This window comes from Choloepus didactylus, chromosome 3 (genome assembly GCF_015220235.1).
Source record: "Choloepus didactylus isolate mChoDid1 chromosome 3, mChoDid1.pri, whole genome shotgun sequence".
NCBI classification, from domain to species: domain Eukaryota; kingdom Metazoa; phylum Chordata; class Mammalia; order Pilosa; family Megalonychidae; genus Choloepus; species Choloepus didactylus.
The window spans coordinates 208,112,352-208,137,736 of NC_051309.1; the positions used below are offsets into that span (position 1 = coordinate 208,112,352).

Consider the following 25,385-nt stretch of genomic DNA (forward strand, 5'->3'; position numbering starts at 1 on the left):
TAACTCAGCCCCACTTCAAATACAAGTCAATAGCAGCAGAATGCTGAATGAATTTGAAATCTCTGGGACAGTGAAGTTAATGATAGCATCAACAAAATCTTTGAAAACCAGCTTAACTCCTGACGAGGTTGACTCAACCTCTCACAGTAAACATTGAAGAAGTTTTTATAATCTCAGCCCTAAATTTTATTTACCTCAGTTTCTGTTTTCTCCATAGTAGCTATCATTCATTAAAATTTATGACACATACACACAGAATAGAAAAGTTAATTAGCAAGAGATAAAGCAACAATAGAATGAGACTCAGAATTGACCCAGATGTTACAATTATCAAACAGGGAATTTATCAAACAGGAAATGTTAGAAATGAAGATTGTCTTTGAAAGGCTCATCAGTATACTTGACACAGCTGATGAAAGAATTAGTGAGCCTGAAGCTAGGTCAATCAAAATTATTCATACTTAAACAGAATGAGAAAAAAAATGAATTTAAAAATAGAAGAAATGAACATCTAAGAGCTGTGAAGCAAAATCAAATTCTAACAAACATGTAATTGGAATCCCAAAGATAAGTGAGAAAGAAGGGGGTATCATTGTTAACTGCTCAAAATTAAGATAGAGAAAATTTCGAAGGCAGCCAGAGAAAGACACATCATGCAATGGAAGGATGATAAGAATTACAACAGACTTCTTGTCAGAAAGTATGCAAGTCAAAAGAAAATAGGATGACATCTTTAATATATTGGATGAAAAAAAGCTGCCAACCCAGAATTTTATATCCAGCAAAATTATCTTTCAAAAATGAGGGTGAAATACATTTTCAGACCAACTAAAGCTAAGAGAATTCTTTGCTAGTTGATGTGTACTACAAGAAAATCTAAAGGAAACTTTACGTACAGAAGGAAGATAATACCAAACAAAATTGAATCTATACAAATAAATGAAGCACACAAGAAAAGGTAAAAAATTTAAGACTAAATATAAAAGATTTTTCCCTTATTTGTAACTACATTAAAAGATAATATGGAAAGCAAAAATATCAATAATATACTACATGGTTTATATAACATTTATAAAACCAAAAATGTATTTCACGAATGGCTGTAAGGATGGGAAGGATGAATTAGACATTTACTGTTGAAAGTTTCTAATTCTATACATGAAGTGTTATACTATCATGTGAAATAGACTGTGATAAGTTGAAGATGTATATTGTAAACCATGGGGCAACCACCATTAAAAAAAAAAGAGATATAACAAGTCTGCAGTAGAGCAAAAAAAGAATCATTAAAAAAATCTTCATTTAAACCAAAATATTGCAGGAAAAAAGAAAATAAAGGAAGTCAGGGAAGAAAGGAAAAATGGAAAATTAAAAGATGGTAGATTTTAATCCAGCCATATCAATGATCGCATTATAAATACATGGACCACCACCCCAATTAAAAGCAAAGATTGTCAGATTGGATAAAAAAGCAAAACCTAACTGTGGTAATTTGAAGCTGTTATGTACCACAGAAAAGGCCATGTTCTTTCAATCCATTCCTGTGAATGGGACCTTTTGATTAGGTTATTTCAATTGAAATGTAACCCCCCTCATTCAGGGTGGATCTTGATTCTCTTGCTGGAATCCTTTATAAAAGGATAAAACACAAATTCAGAGAAGTACCCAGAGAAGTACCCAGAGAAGCTGAGAGATGGAGCAGCCAGGAGTTGAAAGCAATGAAACCTGAGAGAGAAGGACCAGCAGATACCAGCCATGTGCCTTCCCTTGTAACAGAGGTGTCCTGGATGCCAGCAGCCTGTCTTCAGGTTGCAGGTATCCTCTTGTTGGTGCCTTGAATTGGGACATTTTCATGGCCTAAGAACTGTAAATTGCAAATTAATAAATCCCCATTGTAAAAGTCAACCCATTTCTGGTATGTTGCATTCTAACAGCTTTAACAAACCAAAACACCAACTACATGCTATTTTCAAGAAATCTACTCTATATATATAAACTTATGATTAAAATAGAAGGTTGGAATTTGAGACCCTGCAAATATTAATCAAAAATGTAGTCATCACATAAAATAGAGGTCAATTCACCAAGAAGACAAAACGATCTAAATGTGTACCCATTTAACAGCACAGCTTCAAAACACATGAAGCCTAAACTGATAGAACTGAACAGAGAAACAGATCCACAATTATATGTAAAGACTTAGATGCATAAAAGAAAGTCATAAGTAGGAGCATAAAACCTTCTGTCTGGAAGAATCTCCACTAAGAGATTAGAAATTTAGTATGGGATTTACCAATATATTTCCATTAAGGTACAAGAGAATTTTAGTGTCTCCCAAGTAAACAGTGATGGAGGCTCAGGACAATATGGATGCACTATGCTTATGGGATAACTTTAATCTGATAGGTATTTCCTCATTTGAGAGTAAAAAAAACAGGAAAAAATGAATATAAACAAATCGTGAAGAATAAAGAAGGTGCAGATTACTCTGAATATTCAGAGAGAAAAAAACAAATTTGTACATTATTTGATTCATGTTGTTATCTGGTAATATGTTATTATCAAGTAACATCAAGACTTTATGAAACAAGACCAGGATGATACAAGAAAACATTTATCAGATAGACTGTAGGTTATTAAAGTGAGCTCCTAAGACTTGAAAAAGGCTTTGGGGTATTTTTATAGTAGAATTTAAAAGCCCACCTACCCATGAGAAGAGTGACACAGCTTGCTTTGTGATGCATAAGAAAGCACGTCCTGGGAGGGAGACTGGCTGATGAAATGCAACCTCTCAACTCCAGGAGAAGGGTTTGCTCCTGGGCCTGGAGGTGAGCCTGGTGAAGTGGCTCCTCCCAGTGGGGTGACTAAGCTGGGGCAGCTGGTCCCTGGAGGTGGGGTACGGGACCAGGGAGGGCAGTGTTTCTGTGGGGGTGGCTGTGGAAGGAGGCTCGGAGGGGCCTTCAGCGTCCCTGGGCAGGGGCTGCGAGGGCATTGGGAGGGGGCTCTCCATCTACTTAAAACAGAGGGAAGTTGAACCTGGACAAGGACAACTGGAAGGAGCAATGTCTTGAGGAAGGGCGCCTGCATGGGAGCAGGGAGCTGGATGTCGCACCTGCATTTCCTCCTGTTACCCTACAGCAGCTGTTTGGGGTTGGCCTTTGTTTCCCCTTCTTACCAATGAGGACAGCAAGGCTCAGTGCACTAAGTACCTTGACAGTGAATGTCACAGAACATGCAAACAAAGCTAAGCCGGCTCTTCCAGAATGAACCACAGCTCTGAGAAGGAGGAGCAGCCTTCTAGCTGGGTCTCTGCCATGGACTATGAACCGCAGATAGACCCTGGTGGGGCAGCTTTCCAACTGCCCATTGCCTCCACAGTCTGGAGTGTCCTGCCTGGGGGAGAGCCCTCCCAGCTTGGGGCCAGAGCTCCACAATGGCCAGGTCCTCGCAGTTCTTCAGATCAACAGTATCTGAATTGTTATCTTATTCTACCTGAAAGCTACAGAAGAGCAACTGCAGATCTGGAGCATTCAGGTTCCTGCTTCCCTGGACAGGAACTTGGCTGAGAGTGCCCTCTTGGAGCCCATACTGAGAAGATGCATCATCTTTGTTGTGGTTTTCTATGTGGTGTGTGGGCCAATATCTAATCTACCAGCCAGATGTTTGCCCTGGGGAAACACTGGGCAGGCATGCTGCTTGTGACCTCAGCTGTGGCAACCCTCACCCTGACTTGTGCTCATCTTTGATAGACACGAAGAGGAAGGTCAACATCAACACAGACTTGAGGCTAGTGGCTGCCAATAAGCCCGTCTGTGACTTCAGGTGCTGCTAGGGGGTGACAACTGCAATGCAAGTTTGCCAGTGTGATCCAGCTCTGTCTACTTCAACCTACAGACCTGGATGCAGTTTTTCTCTGACCATGTTCAAGCAATGAACAACAGCAAAGAGTCCTTGCTAAGAAGCAGATTGAACTGGTTGTGCATTGTCACAAGACCCAGGTGTGTTCAGGGATGGCAGACATCCCAAGAACCTGTTACAGGAAGCCCCTCTCCTGTCCAGAAGTCTTTGTCCCAAGAAGAAGCCGCTCATGCAGACTGAGCTTCACCAGCTCATCCCTGCAACCGAGCCAGAGGAAATGGCTCAGTGTTTGGTGGCTATTACATCCAGCTCTTGGTGACCTCCCAGTTGTCCCAGGCAGTGGGGACAGGATACACAGAATCTGTGAGGGTCCCTTGCCCCTGCCAGCTCAACGAGGTGGTGCACATTGCTGGCCAGATAACTCTAAGGACAAAAGTACTCATCTTTCTCAAAGACTGAAGGTGAGAAGTGAGGGAGGCCCCAGGAGCCCCGAATGGCTGATAGCAAGCCCTAGGCGAGGAGAGAAGCATCTGGAGGCACCCTGAATGATGTCAGTCATGCCAGCAATGGGTGTGGTGTGCCCAAGTCCAGGACCTTGCACAAGAATGGCTGGTTGACATCTCATGCTGACACATGATCTTTTCAAAAGCTTATGGTTGCTGAGCCAGTCCCACTTCTTAGGACCATGAATGTGGTTGGAAGGGGCAGTTTCCTCCCCTTTCATTGCACGGAGAGTCCAGGAGATGGGGAGCTCTTTTGTTCAAACTTGGTCTCAGATGATGTTCCCAGCCCCAACCCCTTCATGTCAGATGGGGAAATTACTCTTTATGGCATTGCCACAGGCCTCTGAAATTATAAGACTGCCTTTCTCTAGTCTGAAGAAAAGACACAAATTCTTGGAATTTCTTCCATTTTTCTTCCCCAATATTTTATCGAAAACAGTGGCAACTGTGGTTGTTGTCTGCTGGCACACAGGCTTGCAGGAAACAGAAGAATAAACAAATGACAGATGACTGTTAATGGGAATATTTAGAAAAGGCCTATTGTGTTTGTTTTGAGAGCTTATTTTGTTTAAAGACATGAATGCTTGTGGTTATGATTTTATAGTGCAGTCTCACAGCAACAATCATGTTGGCTGACAGTTACATTGGATGGAATGAACATGGAATGAAGTATAATCAGTCACTCATGGAGTTCTGTGAAGAGTTTAGAGGCTTCCAGGTACACTGTATCTGAACAAACTGGAGGACCCATTGCTCCATAGGCCCAAGTTCAAAAGGCCTGGCCTGGCATCTGAGGGCTCCCTAGCTTCCAAGACCAGATCTTTACCTGCCATTTTGGCTTCATCTCCCACAAAACCTTGCATCAGTTAAAATTTGCCGGACTGACACCTATTGCTTGCTATCTGTTGGACTCCTATTCATGCTTCTAAGCCCACTTTACTCTCTCCTGCTCCAGGACAGCTTCCAACACAGCCAGCCTGCTGCTCTCTCCCTCCTTAAAATTCCTGATGTACGTGCTGCCTGCTTATGTTTTATGTTATTGATTCTATTTTCTGGTGCACATGCCTATATTTCCAGCTAGACTGTGAACTCCCCAAGGACAAAGTCTGCATCTTATACTTTTTGTTCATGGCAAAGAACTGCTAAGGAGAATAGAAATCCTGTGGATTGATTGCTGTGTCATCTTTATAGCAGCTTTCACAAACTGCTGTCCAGACTTAGTTGAATGATGAGGTTGGCACGGAACTGAGTTCTGGTCCTGACTCTGCCACTTGCTAGCTGCATAACTTTTATCAAGTTTCCTTTTGCTGGGCCTTAGTTTACTTAGCTGTAAAATGAGATTGAGGATCAGGTGAATCTGAAGGGCCCATAATGGGCCAAAGTTCTGGTAATTTCCAGGTTGGTCAGCTCCCTCTTGGCCTGTCTGTCTGTTATACATCTCTGCAGCCCCACTTGGCTGAGGAGTCCCAGGCAAAACATGGACCCAACTGGCAGAAGATCTGGATTCTTACCCCAGGTCTGCCACTTTCTAACTGTGACCTTGTCCAGGTCACTTAACCCTTCTGAGTGTCAGTTTATTCCTTTATTAAATGGACGGGTGACATGCATGTATGAAATGGGTCTGACTACTCACTTTCTTTGTGCCAGGGAAAAAAAGATAATGACCCCCAAAATGGCTATTTTAGCTGTTTAGCTAGTTTTGCTAAATGAGAATTGTTCATGAAACCAATCACTGCCTTTCTGACCTGACATAAAGGAAATGGAAATGTTGACTGAGAAGGTGAGCACTAGACATCTGTATTTATCATCTAGTCATAAATCCCTAATAAGTATAAAAAAGGAATAAAAATTTGTTAAATGAAAAAATAAAAAAAGCGTGGCTTTCTGCAATTGAGTATCATCTCCTACCATCTCTTCTGGAAGAAATCAAGAATCCATAGGTGATTGATGAAAAATCTGTTCACTGTCATAAAGAAGACTATAATAGAGACACATAATCAATACCCATTCCTCAAAACTGTTAGGAATTCCAGAAAAATTGTGGGAGATATGAATTTAAAAGTTTTCTGACTTCAGTATAATTAGCAATGAGAAGGAAAGTGCTATTAGGTAGCAAACAGAGATGTTTACACTGAGTAAAATTTTGTGGCTTTGAACACTTTAGGGGAAAACAATAGCAAAATGTTTGGAGAACATTACTAAAGACATTACTCTAAATATGGTCTTTTGCTTTCCTGATGGCATTGACCTGCCCAATTGAGAGGGCTGGAAGAAGATTCCTTGTATCTTGAAGGCTGTTAGGAAAGGAATTAAAGATATCAGAAAGGATGTACCTTGAGGGTTTCATCATCACAATCTCTCCATCTCCTCTCTGACCCAGTGCTGCAGTCAAGAATGAAATGCAACAGACTGAAAGTTCCACTACATATGGTGGGGAGGCAGTGGGGGGTACCCATTCTCCTCAACATCATTAAAATAAAGGGCTATTCTGAAGTTTCTGGCTATTTCAGAAAGACAAAAATAATTTTAAATGGGTCAAAATTATTTTTGCTTTTTTCAAATATATGACTGTACCTGGAAAATTTAATAGAACAATTTAGAGACTACAATAACCATTAGGAGTGTTCAGTAAGATGAATGGTTACAAAATAAAGACACAAAAGCTCAATATATTTCTACAGCCAATAATACTGTTAGAAAATGCAATGGAAGCAGATTGCAAATAGACAATATAGTTAGGTAGTATATATGCTCATTTTAAACAAACACAAAAATAGAATATATTGTTTATGAGTATATATTATAACATACAATTATAAAAATTGGATAAGCATACATATTAGCTTCAAAAGAAAGTTACCTTTGGAGAGAGAGGCAACTGAAAGGATGAAGGGGTATTGACTGAATCCATAATGTTTTCTTTTCTTTAAAAAATTTAAAGCAAATATGGCAAAATATTAATGTGTTCAATCTAGACATACAAGTACCTGTTCTTGGTTGTATATTTGAAACATTTTATGATTAAAAATGAAATAAAATGGGAATGAACACTCCCTTTTCAATGGGAACAAATAATATATAGAAATAAGCAAAAAAAAAGCGTGGTAGAATTTTTAAGAAGAGTTCTATAAAACATTACAACATTTTATAAAATAAGACAGAAAATTTGTTCATAGATGGGAAAAGCCAATATGAGAAAGATGGTAATTGCCTTGAAATTCATTTAGAGATATAAAACCCAGTCATATTTTAGAAGCACATAACACCAAGCAATTCTATAGTTATAAGGAAGAATAAATAAGTGAGAATAGCCAAGGAAGTCTTGAACTTTCTCTGTAAGATATCAACACATATTGTAATGGAAAATTAAAGAATGTGAAACTGGTATAAGGAAAAAGTGTTTCAATCAACAAAACAAAGTCCAAGAACATATGTTAGTATATAAAATAATGTAGGTTAAGGTAAAGGTAGTGTTTCAAAGTAGTAATGAAAAGGTAAATTATTCAACAAATGCTATTGTGACAGTTGTTTATTAGAAGAAAATAATAAAGGTTGACTTTAAATAATTATATCACAATATCAAATGCAGATGAATTGAAGACATAAATTTTGTAAAGTGAAATCATAACTGAATTATAAGAAAACATATAATTTCAGGTTGCAGAATATTTTAAAGGTAAAAGTATAAATTAGTGATACATATGTATGAAGACACAAGTAAGAGAAAAATCAATAATAAAAGAAAATGAATATACCAGTTAACTTGGAAAAGGACTTACAGAAGATGAATCCTCAAGAAAGAAACACAACAACTGAATAAAGTAAATGCAAAGCTATTCAAATTTACTAGCTTTCAAATACAATCAAATTAATACAACAATGAAATAAAAGTATTCTAATGTCAAAGGACCATTGTTTTTTTAATGGCAAACCCTTCACTTGTCAAAAAAGTAAAAATGCTCTCTTATGTGTTAATGGGAGCACTCCAGATTTGTCTGGCTTTCAACAAAGCAAATAGGGGAATACTGAAAGCAGTAATGTTCGCACCTCTTGACCTTGTAACTCCAGATCTATGAATTTATTCTAACGAAAAATATTCAGAAATATTTACCAGGCTTTATATACAATGAAATCCATCATAGTATTATTTATAACAAATAGGAGAACAAACCAGTACTAAAGAATTAGCTGAGTAATACTAATGTAACAATGGAATGGACTACTGCTTTTGTCATAACTAAAATCTTGCTTTTGTGGAATAATTAATGACAGGAAGATGTTTATGATATAAATTTCTTTAATAATATGCACATATAAGAGAAAGATGTATAAAAATACCAATACATATTTCTAAGTAGAGAGTAGAAACAGATTTTTATATATGTTTCATTGATTTTGTATACATTATTTTCTAGTAACTGCCCATATTTTAGACTTGCCAATTCCTTTCCTTCTGTTCTCACCCAAATGTACTCCAGTCAAACTTTGACCATATGTAGCTCTGTGAAACTATTTCTAAAAGTTCTACAGTGATGTCTGCTTTGCTAAATCTAGTGGTCAACTTTCAGTCTTCATATCTGAGCTTACTGTAGCATTTGACACAGTCGATCACTCCCTCTTCCTTGATACACTCTTTGTATTTGGTTTTTCAGGATACCACAGTCTCTTCTTCCACACTCACTGTCTTCCATTTGCTATGGGAAGCTACTTTGCTAATTTCTGCTCTTCTCCCTGAGCCCTCTAAGCTTCAGTTCTTGGCATTCTCTCCTGATTCATTCACTAATTCCCTTGGTGATATTATCCAGTCCCATAATGGTAAACATTATCTAAAAGCACAAATATATTTCTCTAAGCTAGACCTGTCCTAAACTCCAGACTCATATATTCAACTGATTAAATCCGCACAAGCACTTTAATTTCAAATAATAGACATCTCAACAATCACAAATCAGAAACTGAACTACTGGTTTTATCTCCCTGAAGTCTGTTCATTCCACATTCTATTTGCCTTAATTCCTCTCTTTTCCTCACTTTTCTCCTCTAACCTATCAAAAGAAACCTAGCTCTCTTTATCCTAATGTATATCTAATATCCAACTATTTCTCATCTAGTTCACAGGCTGCCAATATTTGTTTCCTGAATAACTGCAATAGCTCACAAACTAGTCTTCTGATTCCTCCATTGCTTTCCAAGAATCTGTTTCCAACACAGCAGTCGGAGTGATCTGAAAACTTGAGGTAGATCATGTTACTCTGCTCTACAAAACATTACCCATTTCCCTTAGTAAAAGGCAAGGCCTTGGAGGCAGGGCAAAATGGCGGAGTGGTGAAGTGTAGGTTTTAGTTACTCCTCCAGGGCAGTAGGCAGAAAGCAAGGAACTGGGTGCACCAGACACCGCAGAGCAATCTGACTTTGGGCATACTTCATACAACACTCACAAACACGTGGAACAGCTGAGATCAGTGAAATCTGTAAGTTCTTGCAGCCAGGGGACCTGTGCCTCTCCCTGCCAGGCTCAGTCCCATGGGAGGAGAGGCCATCAGTGCTGGGAACGAGGAGGGAGAACTGCAGTTGTGGCTGTCATTGAAACCTCAGACGGCTGATCCAAACTCCAAACATACATAGACTGAGACCAGACACTGGAGAATCAGGAGCAGTCAGCCCGGTGGAGAGGAGATAGGGCTAGCCAAAACAGCAAAAAAAAAAAAAAAAAAAAACCCAAAAATAAAAACAGAGACTTTTTGGAGTTCTGGTGAACATAGAACAGAGAAGGGCAAGACTCAGAGTCAGGCTCATATGCAAATCCAGAGGGTGAGTTTCCTTGTCTAAAGAGCTGGTTTCTCTGCTTCCTTGATTGTTTCTTAATGGCCTGAATCTCCTTGTCTCTTAGCATTTCAATAGCTCATTAGATCTGCAAGGAGGGCCCTCCTTTTTTTTTTTTTTTTATCTTTTTCTCTTTTTCTAAAAAAGTACTCTAAGAAGCCATTGCAGAAAGCCTCAAAGACTTGCAATTTGGGCCCAGACAAGAGCAGAGCTAAGAGAGCACTGAGACACGAAGCGATAAGTCCATTGGCTGAGAAAATTCGCTAAACACCACAACTTCCCAAGAAATGTGGGGCATCCCCTTACAGCTATCTTCCTGGTGGGCTGGGAACACTCCTGCCCGGCACCAGTGTCATAGCCCAGAGCTGCCCCAAACAACCCAGCGTGATGGGAAGTGTTTCCAACAACACACGCACACACCACAATATTGGGCATGGACAATAGCCTTTCCCGCACCCTCAGCTAATTGTCCCAGAGCTGGGAAGGCAGAGCTGTGTGAAAAGGGGGAAATTAACACACCCCATTCAGCCATCCTTTCAGCAGACTGGGAATGCCTGTACGCAGCCCTGCAGCCCAGAACCTCCCTTGGGGGATGGCGCTCTCCTGTTATGTAGCACAGTCATCCCTCAGCAGAGGACCTAGGTGTGCACGGCTTGGAAGAGGGACCTACTCGCAAGTCCCAGGGACCATACGCCAATATCAAGTACTTGTGGGTCAGTGGCAGAGACAAACTGGCAAGACTGAACTGAAGAATTAGACTATTGCAATAACTTTAAATCTCCAGGAACACCTGGGAGGTTTTATTATTAGATCTGCCCCCCACTCCCTAACCACTCAGAAACACACTCCATATGCAGGGCTGGCAGCACCAACTACACATGCAAGCTTGGTGCACCAATTGGACCCCACAAGACTCACATCCCCACTCACCACAAAGACAAAGTTGGGGAGAACTGGCTGGAGGGGAATAGGTGGCTTGCGGATGCCACCTGCTGGTTAGATAAAGTGTACTCCACAAAGCTGTAGATCTGACAAATTAGAGATAAGGGTTTGAATCACTCTACATATCCTAAAAGAACCCAATCAAGTTAAGTTAATGCCAAGAGGCCAAAAAAACAGAAAATTTTAAAGCATTTTAAAAAACCAGATGATATGGATAACCCAAGCCAAAACAGCCAAATCAGACGATCAGAGGAGACACAGTACTTGGAGCAATTAATCAAAGAACTAAAGACGAACAGTGAGAGCATGGCGTAGGCTATAAAGGACATGAAGAAGAGCATGGCACAGGATATAAAGGATGTGAAGAAGACCCTAGAAGAGCATAAAGAAGAAATTCCAAGAGTAAATAAAAAAAAATAGATGATCTTATGGAAATAAAAGAAACTGTTGACCAAATTAAAAATATTCTGGATACTCAGAGTACAAGACTAGAGGAAGCGGAACAGCAAATCAGTGACCTAGAGGATGAAAGAACAGAAAATGAAAGAACAAAAGAAAGAATGCGGGAAAAAAATCAAAAAAATTGAAATGGACCTCAGGCATATGAAAGATAATATAAAAGGTCCAAATATAAGGCTCATTGGTGTTCCAGAAGGGCAAGAGAATGGTAAAGTTCTAGAAAGAGTATTCAAAGAAATTGTTGGGGAAAACTTCCCAAATCTTCTAAACATCATAAATACACAAATCATAAAAGCCCAGTGAAATCCAAATACAATAAATCCAAATAAACCAACTCCAAAACATATTCTGATCAGACTGTCAAATACGGAAGAGAAGGAACAAATTCTGAAAGCAGCAAGAGAAAAGCAATTAAAAAATACAAAGGAAACAGCATAAGACTAAGTAGTGACTACACATCAGCCACCATGGAGGTGAGAAGGCAGTGGCAAGACATATTTAAAATTATGAGAGACAAAAATTGCCAACCAAGAATTCTTTATCCAGCAAAGCACTCCTTCAAATTTCAGGGAGAGCTTAAATTTTTCACAGACAAACAAATGCTGAGAGAATCTGCTAACAAGAGACCTGCTCTACTTGAGATACTAAAGGGACCCCTATCGAAAGAGAAACAAAGAAAGGAGAGAGAGAGATGGAGAAAGGTTCAGTACTAAAGAGATGCAGTATGGGTATGTTAAAGGACACTAAGAGAGAGAGGGAAAAATATATCTGACAAACATAAGCCAAAGGATAAGATGGCTGATTGAAGAAATGCCTCCACAGTAATAATGTTGAATGTAAATGGATTAAAATCCCCTATCAAAAGTTATAGATTGGCAAAAGGGATAAAAAAAATGAACCATCAATATGTTGCATACAAGAGACTCATCTTAGACACAGGGACACAAAGAAATTGAAACTGAGAGTATGCTAAAAATATTTCATGCAAGCTACAGCCAAAAGAAAGCAGGAGTAACAATATTAATCTCAGATAAAATAGACTTTAAATGCAAGGATGTTATGAGAGACAAAGAAGGCCACTACATACTAATAAAAGGGGCACATCAACAAGAAGAAATAACAATCATAATTGTTTATGCACCCAATCAAGGTGCCACAAAATACGTGAGACAAACACTGGCAAAACTAAAGGAAGCAATTGATGTATCCACAATAATTGTGGGAGACTTCAACACATCCTTCTCTCCTTTAGATAAATCAATCAGACAAAAGACCAATAAGGAAATTGAAAACCTAAGCAATCTGATAAATGAATTGGGTTTAAGAGACATATAGAACATTACATCCCAAATCACCAGGATATACATTCTTCTGTGGTGCTCACAGAACTTTCCCCAGAATGGATCATATGCTGGGACATAAAACAAGCCTCAATAAATTTAAAAAAAAATGGAAATTATTCACAGTACATTCTCTGACCACAATGGAATACAATTAGAAGTCAATTACCATCAGACACTTAGAAAATTCACAAATACATGGAGGTTAAACAACAGACTCCTAAACAATCAGTGGGTTAAAGAAGAAATAGCAAGAGAAATAGCTAAACATATACAGATGAATACAACATTCCAAAACCTATGGGATGCAGCAAAAGCGGTACTGAGGGGGAAACTCACAGCACTAAACACATACATTAAAAAGGAAGAAAGAGCTAAAATCAAAGAACTAATGGATCAACTGAAGACGCTAGAAAATGAACAGCAAACCAACCCTAAACCAAGTAGAAGAAAAGAAATAACAAGGATTAAAGCAGAAATAAATGACATAGAGAACAAAAAAGAAAAAAAAAAAAATAGAATAAATAACACCAAAAGTTGGTTCTTAGAGAAGATCAACAAAATTGACAAGCCCCTAGCTAGACTGGCAAAATCAAAAAAGAGAGAAGACCCATATAAACAAAACAATGAATGAGAAAGGTGACATAACTGCAGATCCCAAAGAAATTAAAGAAATTATAAGAGGATACTATGAACAACTGTATGGCAACAAACTGGATAATGCAGAGGAAATGGACAATTTCCTGGAAACATATGAACAGCCTAGACTGACCAGAGAAGAAACAGAAGACCTCAGCCAACCAATCACAAGCAAAGAGTTCCAATCAGTCATCAAAAAGCTTCCCACAAATAAACGCCCAGGGCCAGATGGCTTCACATGGGAATTCTACCAAACTTTCCAAAAAGAAATGACACCAATCTTACTTAAACTCTTTCACAACATCAAAGAAAATGGAACACTACCTACTCATTTTATGAAGCTAACATCAATCTAATACCAAAACCAGGCAAAGATGCTACAGAAAAGGAAAACTACCGGCCAATCTCCCTACTGAATATAGATGCAAAAATTCTCAACAAAATACTTGCGAATTGAATCCAAAGACACATTAAAAAAATCATACACTTTGACCAAGTGGGGTTCTTTCCAGACATCCAAGGATGGTTCAACATAAGAAAATCAATCAATGCATTACAACACATTAACAAATCAAAAGAAAAATCAAACGATCATCTCAATAGATGGTGAAAAAGCATTCGACAAAATCCAACATCTGTTTTTGATAAAAACACTTCAAAAAGTAGGAATTGAAGGAAACTTCCTCAATATGATAAAGAGCATATATGAAAAACCCACAGCCAGCATAGTACTCAATGGTGAGAGAATGAAAGCCTTCCCTCTAAGATCAGGAACGAGACAAGGATGCTCACTGTCACCACTGTTATTCAACATTGTGCTAGAAGTGCTAGCCAGGACAATCAGGCAAAACAAAGAAATAAAAGGCATCCAAATTGGAAAGGAAGAAGTAAAACTGTCATTATTTACAGATGATGTGATCTTATATCTGGAAAACCCTGAGAAATCAATGATACAGGTACTAGAGCTTTAATAAACAAGTTTAGCAAAGTAGCAGGATACAAGATTAATGCACATAAGTCAGTAATGTTTCTATATTCTAGAAATCAACAAACTGAAGAGACACTCAAGAAAAAGATACCATTTTCAATAGCAACTTAAAAAATCAAGTACATAAGAATAAACTTAACCAAACATGTAAAAGACCTATACAAAGAAAACTACATAACTCTACTAAAAGAAATAGAAGCAGACCTTAAAAGATGGAAAAATATTCCAGGTTCATGGATAGGAAGGCTAAATGTCCTTAAGATGTCAATTCTACCCAAACTCATCTATAGATTCAATGCAATCCCAATCAAAAATCCAACAACCTACTTTGCAGACTTGGAAAAACTAGTTTTCAAATCTATTTGGAAAGGGAAGATGCCTCAAACTGCTAAAAACTCTCTTAAAAAAAAAAAAAACAAAGTGGGGGGACTTACACTAACTGACTTTGAAGCTTATTACAAAGCCACAGTTGTCAAAACAGTATGGTACTGACACAAAAATAGACATTGATCAATGGAATCGAATTGAGAATTCAGAAATAGATCCCCAGATCTACGGCCAACTGATCTTTGATAAGACCCCCAAAGCCACTGAACTGGGACATAACAGTCTTTTCAACAAATGGGGCTGGGAGAGTTGGTTATCCATATCCAAAAGAATGAAAGAGGACCCCTACCTCCCATCCTACACAAAAATTAACTCAAAGTGGACCAAAGATCTCAATACAAAAAACAATACCATAAAACTCCTAGAAGATAATGTGGGGAAACATCTTCAAGACCTTGTATTAGGTGGCCACTTCCTAGACTTTACACCCAAAGCACAAACAACAAAAGAAAAAATAGATAAATGGGAAGTCCTTAAGCTTAGAAGTTTCTGTAGCTCAAAGGAATTTGTCAAAAGGTGAAGAGGCAGCCAACTCAATGGGAAAACATTTTTGGAAACCATGTATCTGAAAAAAGACTGATATCTTGCATATACAAAGAAATCCTACAACTGAATGAGAATAGTACAGACAGCCCAATTATAAAATGGGCAAAAGATATGAAAAGACAGTTCTCTGAAGAGGAAATACAAATCTCCAAGAAACGTGAAAAAATGTTCAGCTTCACTAGCTATTAGAGAGATGCAAATTAAGACCACAATGAGATACCATGTCACACCAATTAGAATGGCTGCCATGAAACAAACAGGAAACTACAAATGCTGGAGAGGATGCAGAGAAATTGGAACTGTTATTCATTGTTGGTGGCACTGTATAATGGTTCAGCCACTCTGGAAGTCAGTCTGGCAGTTCCTTAGAAAACTAGATATAGAGTTACCCTTTAATCTAGCAATTGCACTTCTTGGTATATACCCAGAAGATATGAAAGCAGTGATATGAAGAGATAGCTGCATGCCAATGTTCATAACAGCATTATTCACAATTGCCAAGACATGGAAGCAACCCAAATGTCCTTCAACAGATGAGTGGATAAATAAAATGTGGTATATACACATGATGGAATACTATGCGGCTGTAAGAAGGAACAATGTCGTAAAACATATGACAACATGGATGAACCTTGAAGACATAATGCTGAGTGAAATAAGCCAGGCACAAAAAGAGAAATGATATATGCTACCACTAATGTGAACATTGAAAAATGTAAAATAAATGGTTTATAATGTAGACTGTAGGGGAAGTAGCAATAGAGAGCAATTAAGGAAAGGGGGATGATAACCGAATAAGAACAGATAAGCTATCATGGGTAAATTTAACATTCTGGGAATGCCCAGGAAGGACTATGGTCTATTAATTTCTGATGGGTATGGTAGGAACAAGTTCACAGAAATGTTGCTGTATTAGGTTGTTTTCTTGGAATAGAGTAGGAACATGTTGGAAGCAAAGTAGTTACCTTAGGTTAGTTGTCTTTTTCTTACTCCCTTGTTATGGTTTGTTTAAAATGTTTTTTTATTGTTTGTTTTTAAAAAATTTTTTGGGTATAGTTGATTTAAAAAAAAAAGAGCTAATTAAAAAAAAACAAAACAATTAAAAATGTATGCACAGTCCCCTTGAGGAGCTGGTAGAGAATGCAGGGATGTTGGGCTTCTCCACCTCAATGGTTGCTGATGTGCTCACAGACATAGGGGACTGGTGGTTTAATGGGCTGAGCCCTCTACCATAGGACTTGCCCTTGGGAAGACTGTTGCTGCAAAGGAGAGGCTAGGCCTTCCTATAATTGTGCCTAAGAGCCTCCTCCTAAATGCCTCTTTGTTGCTCAGATGTGGCCCTCTCTCTCTAGCTAAGCCAACTTGGCAGGTTAAATCACTGCCCTCCCCACTACATGGATCTGGCACCAAGGGGAGTGAATCTCCCTGGCAATGTGGAATATGACTCCTGGGCAGGAATTTGGACCCAGCATCATGGGATGGTGTTCTAGTTTGCTAATGCTGCCAGAATGCAAAACACCAGAGATGGATTGGCTTTTATAAAGGGGATTTATTTGGTTCCAAAGTTACAGTCTTAAGGCCATAAAGTGTACCTTCACTGGAGGATGGCCAATGGCATCCAGAAAACCTCTGTTAGTTGGGAAGGCACATGGTTGGCGTCTGCTCCAAAGTTCTGGTTTCAAAATGGCTTTCTCCCAAGGACGTTCCTCTTCTAGGCTGCAGTTCCTCAAAAGTGTCACTCTTAGTTGCACTTGGGGTATTTGCCCTCTCTTAGGTTCTCCGGAGCAAGAGTGTGCTTTCTATGGCCATCTTCAAACTGTCTCTCATCTGCAGCTCTTGTGCTTTCTTCAAAGTGTCCCTCTTGGCTGTAGCTCCTCTTCAAAATGTGACTCAACAGCTGCACTGAGTTCCCTCTGCCCGTCAGCTCATTTATATGGCTCCACTGATCAAGGTCCACCCTGAATGGGTGGAGCAACATCTCCATGGAAATTATCCAATCAGAGTCATCACCCACACCTGGGTGGGGCGCATTCCAAAGAAATACTCAAAGAATTACAATCTAATCAACACTGATAACCTCTGCCCACAGAAGATTACATCAAAGATAATGGCGTTTGGGGGACACAATATATTCAAACGGGAACAGATGGAGAACATCTTCTTGACCAAAACTGGGATATGAAAGGAAATGAAATAAGCTTCAGTGGCAGAATGATTCCAAAAGGAGCCAAGAGGTCACTCTGTTGGGCACTCTTACTCACAATATAGGCAACCCTTTTTAGGTTCTAATGAATTGGAATAGCTAGCAGTAAATACCTGAAACTATCAAACTACAACCCAGAACTCTTGAATCGTGAAGATGATTGTATAAAAATGTAGCTTATGAGGGGTGACAATGTGATTGGGAAAGCCATATGGACCACACTCCCCTTTGTCTAGTTTATGAATGAATAAGGATAAAAATGCGGGAAGGAAAAAAAAAAAGGCACCCAGTGTTCTTTTTTACTTTAATTGTTCTTTTTCATTTTTTTATTCTTATTAATTTTCATTCTTATTATTTTTGTGTGGGTGGCAATGAAAATGTCAAAAATTAATTTTGGTGATGAATGCACAACTATATAATGGTACTGTAAACAATTGAATATATGCTTTGTGTTGTGTGACTGCATGGTATGTGACTATATCTCAATAAAAAATTTAAAAAAAGAAAGGTAAGGCTTTACAATGGCCTACAAGTTCCTGCAAGATCTGGCCACACCCCATCCCCACAGTACTACCTTTCTGAGCTTGACTGTACTCCTATCCCTCTCCCATTCTGCTCCTTTGTACACTGGCTCGGTGGTGGTCTCAGACATGCATAGTTTTCATGCAGGTTTTACTCAAATTTCATGTTCTCAAAAAAAAAAAATTCTATCTTGAAAACTCAATTTCAAAGTAGAATCTGCCTCCCAAGACCAATTCTCACTATCTCTTTTAACTAGCCCTGATTTTTTTCCCATAGCTAAGGTGACCATTACCATGCTTAGACCCAGGAAGAGGGGCCCCCACCTTAGGCTGTACATTTAGAGGACACCACTGTGACCCTTCCTAGCTGTACCCTCCTCATGCGGTGAGGAGGAGTCCTTGGGCCCCAGGAGACACACCCATATAGAAACACACGCTTTTTTTTCCCCTAGACCAAGATCCAAATAGCCCAAATACAAGAATTTTTTTTAACCAAACATCCTGTGATATCCTCCTTCTTCTGTGTGTCTCCCCAGGATATACCATGACACTGATGTGTGCATCTTGCATGAGAGGCAGCCAAGTAGATGCTGTTGAGGAGTGGTTTGAATGAAGCTTTGAACAGGTAGACTGGAGTGTCCACAGGGGTTCCCCAAAAGCCCCTCTCAGTGTGAAATGGAAAAGAATGGGAAGCAAAGGGGGCTGGGCCAGGAACCAGCTCCCCACTTGCCTTCACATCTTGCCTTGGAACTCTGAAAGGGCCAAGAATCCTAAATTGGCTCTTAGAAAGAAAAAAGGTAATGTGACATGTCTGTAATCCATTCATTTCCTTTACAAAGTTGTTATTAGAAAATTCTTACTAAAAACAGTAGGCTGGGATATTTCCATGACTCACAAGAGTGTAGTTTTATTTTCCTCCTAGAGCTTTCCATTTTCCTTTTGCTAACCTTGTGTTATATATAACAGATACATTTTTAATTCATTTTTATTGAGATATATTCATATATGATGCAGTCATACAAAACAAAGCATACATTCAATTATTTACAGTACCATTATATAGTTGTGCATTCATCACCAAAATTAATTTTTGACATTTTCATTGCCACACACACAAAAATAATAAGAATAAAAATTGAAGTGAAAAAGAACAATTAAAGTAAAAAAGAACACTGGTGCCTTTTTTTTTTTTTTTTTTTTTTTTTTTTGCCCCCATTTTTCTACTCATTCATCCATACACTGGACAAAGGGGAGTGTGGTCCTTATGGCTTTCCCAATCACATTGTCATCCCTTATAAGCTGTATTTTTATACAATTGTCTTCAAGATTCAAGGGTCTGGGTTGTAGTTTGATAGTTTCAGGTATTTACTGCTAGCTATTCCAATTCATTAGAACCTAAAAAGCATTGTCTTATTGTGTGTAAGAGTGCCCACCAGAGTGACCTCTTGGCTCCTTTTGGAATCTCTCAGCCACTGAAACTTATTTCATTTCCTTTCACATCCCCCTTTTGGCCAAGAAGATGTTCTCCATACCACAATGCCAGGTCTAGATTCCTCCCTGGGAGTCATATTCCACATCGCCAGGGAGATTCACTCCCCTGGGTGTCAGATATCATGTAGGGGTGGAGGGAAATGATTTCACCAGCTATGTTGGCTTAGCTAGAGAGAGAGGGCCACATCTGAGCAACAAAGAGGCATTCAGGAGGAGGCTCTTAGGCACAACTATAGGCAGGCCTAGCCTCTCCTTTGCAGTAACAGTCTCCCCAAGTGCAAGTCCCGTGGCAGAGGGCTCAGGACATCAACCCCCCAATCCTCCATGTCTGTGAGCACATCAGGACCCATTGAGGTGGGGAAGCCCAATGCCCCTGCACTCTCCACCAGCTCAAGGGGGCTCTGCATACCCTTTTCAATTTTTTTTCTTTTTTTCAATTAACTTTTTTTTTAATCAACTATATCAAAAAAAAATTTCAAAAAAATACAGTAAAAAAAGATTTCAAACAAACTATAACAAGGGAGGAAGAAAAAGACAACTAACCTAAGAAACTACTTTACTTCCAACATGTTCCCACTCTACCCCAAGAAAACAACTTAATACAGCAACATTTCTGTGAACTTGTTCCTACCATACCCATCAGAAATTAACAGACCATAGTCATTCCTGGGCATTCCCAGAATGTTAAATTTACCCATGATAGCTTCTCTGTTCTTACTGGGTTAACATTCCCCCTTCTTTAATTGCTCTCTATCGCTAGTTCCCCTACATTCTACATTATAAACCATTTGTTTTATATTTTTCAGTGTTCTTATTAGTGGTAGCATATAATACTTTATGATCTCACTGATACGAAATAATTAGAATAAACGAACTCATAGAATCAGAATCTAGAATACAGGTTACCAGGGGCTAGGTTGGAGGTAGGGAATGGAGAGTTAGTGCTTATATTGTACAAAGTTTCTCTTTGGGTTTATTGTAAAATTTTGGTAATAGGTGGTGGTGTTGGTAACACAAAATTGCAAATGTATTTAATAGTACTGAATTGTATATGTAAAAGGGGGAATTCTAGGCCATATACATGTTATTTGAATAAAAATCAAAAGAAAAAATCATCTAGGACCACACATTAACCACAGGGCAATAAAATTACAGTTTAACAGCAAAAAAAAAAAAAAAAATGGATGATTTAAAAATCAATGCCCATGGAAATAAGGAATGTGGGGCCCTGCGATTTTAATCTGGTTAAGGAGAAACCAATTAAAACAAATTACAAACCATTGCAAAATGAAAAGTAATAAGAGCTCTACATATCAAAACCAGTGGGGTGTAGCCAAACTAGTACTCACAGGAAAATGCATGGCCTTAAATGCATTTATTAGAAATCAAAATTGAAAACAAAGAAACCAAGCTTTCAAGAATCTAGGTGAAAGCACACAAAATAAGCTCAAATAAAATCAAAGGAAGTAATTAATAAAGTTAGAAATCAATGAAAGAAAATACAAAAAGTAGAGTTGAGCAATACACAAAAAAACGCTTCTTTGCAATGACCAACAAATTAGACAAATGTTCTTTCTGATAAAGAAAAAGAGAGGGGAGACATAAGTAATGTTAGGAATAAGCTTCAGCTCCAGATTAGATTTTTTAACAAATAAATTTTCAAAACAGAAATGTAATTATTTGGTAGGCAATCATAAATTACCAAAATTGTGTAAGAAAAGGTATAGGACTAGTATAGACCAATAGCCGTAAAAGAAAGTGGATGGGTAGTCAAAGATCTACCTTTAAAATTTTTGCAGGCAGCCTTTAAAATGGCCCATAATAGCACCTACTGATATTCACAGCCTTGTGTAATCTCCTCCCTTTGAGGGTTGCTGGATTAGGAACTCACTGCTTCTAGCCAATAGACTATAGCAAAAGTGATGGGATATTACTTTCAAGGTTACATTACAAAACAGTCACTCCTGTTTTGCTACATGACTCTCTCACTTAGTGAAGCCAGTTACCAAGTTGTGAGCTGCCCTGGGGAGAGTTCCATGTGTCAAGGAACTGAGGGGGCCTCTGGCCAACAGCCCGTGAAGAACTGAGGTCTTGAGTCAGACAACCCACAGGAAACTGCATCTTGCCAACAGTCATGTGAGTGAGTTTGGAAATATATCTTCCCCTTAGATAGCCCTAAGATGACTGAAATCCCAGCCAACACCTTGACTGCAACCTGTGAGAGATCCATGCTTAGCTTCTTGAACTACAGAAATTATGAGGTAATAAATGTTTGTTGTTTTAAACCATTAAGTTTTGGGGGTAATTTGTTACACAGCAATATATAACTAATACAAAAATAGGTCCCAGGCCCAGATGATTTTCTATATTATGTAAACACTTTATGAGCATAATAAAAGATGGATGGCTATTCACCTCACTTTTGGAAGTTAGCTGAACATTGATACCAAAGATGGACAAGAACAGGATGTACTAAAGAAGATGATAAGCGAATCACTTTACAAACACCAAAGGAGAAGTCATAAACCAATATTTAACAAGTGAAATCTAACAACATGGTAATTGAATACTGAATTGTAGCCATGAAGAATTTACTTCCAAGAAGGCAATACTTTAAAAAATATATATTTAGTACTTATTGTGTACTAAGCTCTGATGTAGGTGCTTTACATGTATTTAGTGGTTTAACCTGCATAATAACCTAATGACGTAGCACCTATTGTTTAAACCCAATTATATATTTGATGAGACTGAAGGGGAGAAGTTACACAAGTCCCAGCATTACCTGGATGATAAAACCAGATAAAGACATTACAAGAAAGGAAAATGACAAGTATCTCTTATGAGTATAGATGTTAAAATTCTCAACAAAATATTAGCAAATTGAATCCAACAATATATTACTGAACCTTTCTCCATATCTCTCTCTCCTTTCTTTGTTTCTCTGTCAGTAGGGCTCCCTTTAGTATCTGAAGTAGGACATGTCTTTTGTTAGCAAAATCTCTCAGCATTTGTCTGTGTGAAAAATTTAAGCTCTCCCTCAAATTTGAAGGAAAGCTTTGCTGGATAAAGAATTCTTGGTTGGCAATTTTTCTCTCTCAGAAGTTTAAATATGTCTTGCCACTGCCTTCTCGCCTCCATGGTGGCCTCTGAGTAGTCACTATTTAGTCTTATGTTGTTTCCTTTGTATGTGGTGAATTGCTTTTCTCTTGCTGCTTTCAGAACTTGCTCCTTCTCTTCATTATTTGGCAGTCTGACCAGGGTATGTCTTGGAGTGGGTTTATTTATGCTTTGTGTGTTCATATTATGTAGAAGATCTGGGAAGTTTTCCCCAACAATTTCTTTGAATACTCTTTCTAGACCTTTACCCTTCTCTTCCCCTTCTAGGACACCAATGAGTCTTATATTTGGATGTTTTATTTTATCTATCATATCCCTGAGGTCCATTTTAATTTTTTCAGTGTTTTCCTCATTCTTTCTTTTGTTCTTTCTTTTTCCATTTTGTCTTTCTCCACGTCACTGATTCGTTGTTCAGCTTCCTCTAGTCTTGTACTGTGGGTATCCAGAATCTTTTTAATTTGGTCAACAGTTTCTTTTATTTCCATAAGATCATCTATTTTTTTATTTACTCTTGCAATTTCTTCTTTATGCTCTTCTAGGGTCTTCTTCATGTCTTTTATATCCTATGCCATGCTCTTCTTCCTGTCCTTTATATCCTGTGCCATGCTCTCATTGTTTGTCTTTAGTTCTTTGATTAATTGTTCCAAGTACCGCGTCTCCTCTGATTTTCGATTTGAGTATTTGGGTTTGGGTTATCCATATCATCTGTTTTTTTTTCATATGCTTTAAAATTTTCTGTTGTTTTTGGCCTCTTGGCATTTGCTTAACTTGATAGGGTTCTTTTAAGATATGTCAGCTAATTCAAAGACTAATCTCTAATTTCTCAGATCTACAGCTTGCTGGCATACACTTTCTCTAACTAACCAGCAGATGGCATCCATGAGCCACCTATTCCCCTCAAACCAGTTCTTCCCAATTTGTCTTTGTGGTGTGTGGGGGTCTGATTCTTGTGGGATTCCAATTGGTCCACCAAGTTTGGGTGTGTTGTTGGTGCTGCCCACCCTGAATGTGGGGCATGTGTCTGAGTGGATAGGGAGGGAGGGTGGTTTTAATAAGCAAACCTCCCAGGTGTTCCTGGAGATTTAAGGCTGTTGGAAGAGTCTAAACCTTCATTTCAGTCTCACCACGGATTGTCTCTGGTGCTGACCCAGAAGTCCTTGATATTGGCATATGGACCCTGGGATTTCCCAGTGAGTCCCTTTTCCAAGCTGTGCCCTTCTAGGGCCTCTGCTGAGGGAAGGCTGTGCTAAGTCACAGGTGAACACCATCCCCCAAGGGAAGTTCTGGGCCACCGGCCATGTATGGGCATTCCCACCCTGCTGTAAGGATGGCTATATGGGGCTAGTTAATTTCCCCCTTTTCACACAGCTCTGTCTTCCTAGCTCTGGGACAGTTAGCTGTGGGTGCGTGAAAGACTATTGTCCATGCCCGATATTGTGGTGTATGTGTGTTGCTGGAAACACTTCCCATCACACTGGGTTTTTTGGCATGGCTCTGGGCTGTGGTGCCGGCACTGGGCGGGAGCATTCCCAGCTCATCGGGAAGATGGCTGTAAGGGGCATGGTTATTTTCCCCTTTTGGCTCCCCTCTGCCTTCCTTGCTCTGCGACATTTAGCAGCAGGTGTGCTAAAGGCTATCGTCCATGCCAGATATTTGAGGCATTGGCACAGCCCGTTCCTGCTGTGCTTCACTGTGCAGTTCTTGCTGCCGTATCCGCAGCCGCTTTTGAGGTTTTTTTGTAAAAGAACTAGTCCAGCTCCAAATGCCAACCGATGGTTTCCCCACACCACAGCGTGACTGCCGGATATCCAGCAGGCTTACTCACTCATTTCACAATGTATACTCCCGGTTTCACCAAGTGTATGGTCCCTATGGATTTAGCAAACCTTGTCCAGCTGGTGCATCACTGGAACTGGTGTTCTGGTTCACTTTCTGGCTTTTGTCTAGTATTTTTCACGGAGGGTTTTTTTTTTTGCCCTGTCCCAGATATATTTTGATTAAAGAATGGTTGTAGACTGAGAGACAAAGGTATTGCCATATGCTTTTGTTGAGAATATAAAATACTACTTTTTAAAAAGGCAATTTGGCATCAAAAGTTTTAAAAATGAATATATTTTCAATCCTGAAGTTCCATTTCTAGAAATGTACCCAAAGGAAGAGGCGTAGAAGACATTAGTATTTTCTAAAAAGGAGACTCATGCCAGTGTTGAATCATAGAAATATTATATACAGTATAATCATCAATAAAGTAAATTAATAAGTCATGATGTTTATGCAATATAAAACCATATAGCTCCTAAAAATAATAACATGGAAAAATGCTTATGTTGTTTGATGGTTGGAAGCTGTTATGTATCTCAGAAAAGTTCATGTTCTTTTTAATCCATTCCTGTGGGTGTAGATCTATTATGGGTGGGACCTTTTGATTAGGTTGTTTCTGTTATGCATGCCCTAGGTGGGCCTTAATCCTCTTACTGGAATTCTTTATAAGAAAAGACACAGAAAAAAGCCCCAGAGAAGCTCAGAAAAAAAGTCACAGATGGAGCAGCCAGAAGCTGGAAGCAA

The 25,385-nt window shown here is 38.8% G+C and overlaps 1 pseudogene; it reads left to right on the forward strand.

Annotated features, from left to right (window-relative positions):
* The first annotated feature begins 3,314 nt into the window (after positions 1-3,314).
* Positions 3,315-4,317, forward strand: LOC119530628 (annotated as a pseudogene).
* Positions 4,318-25,385: the final 21,068 nt, after the last annotated feature.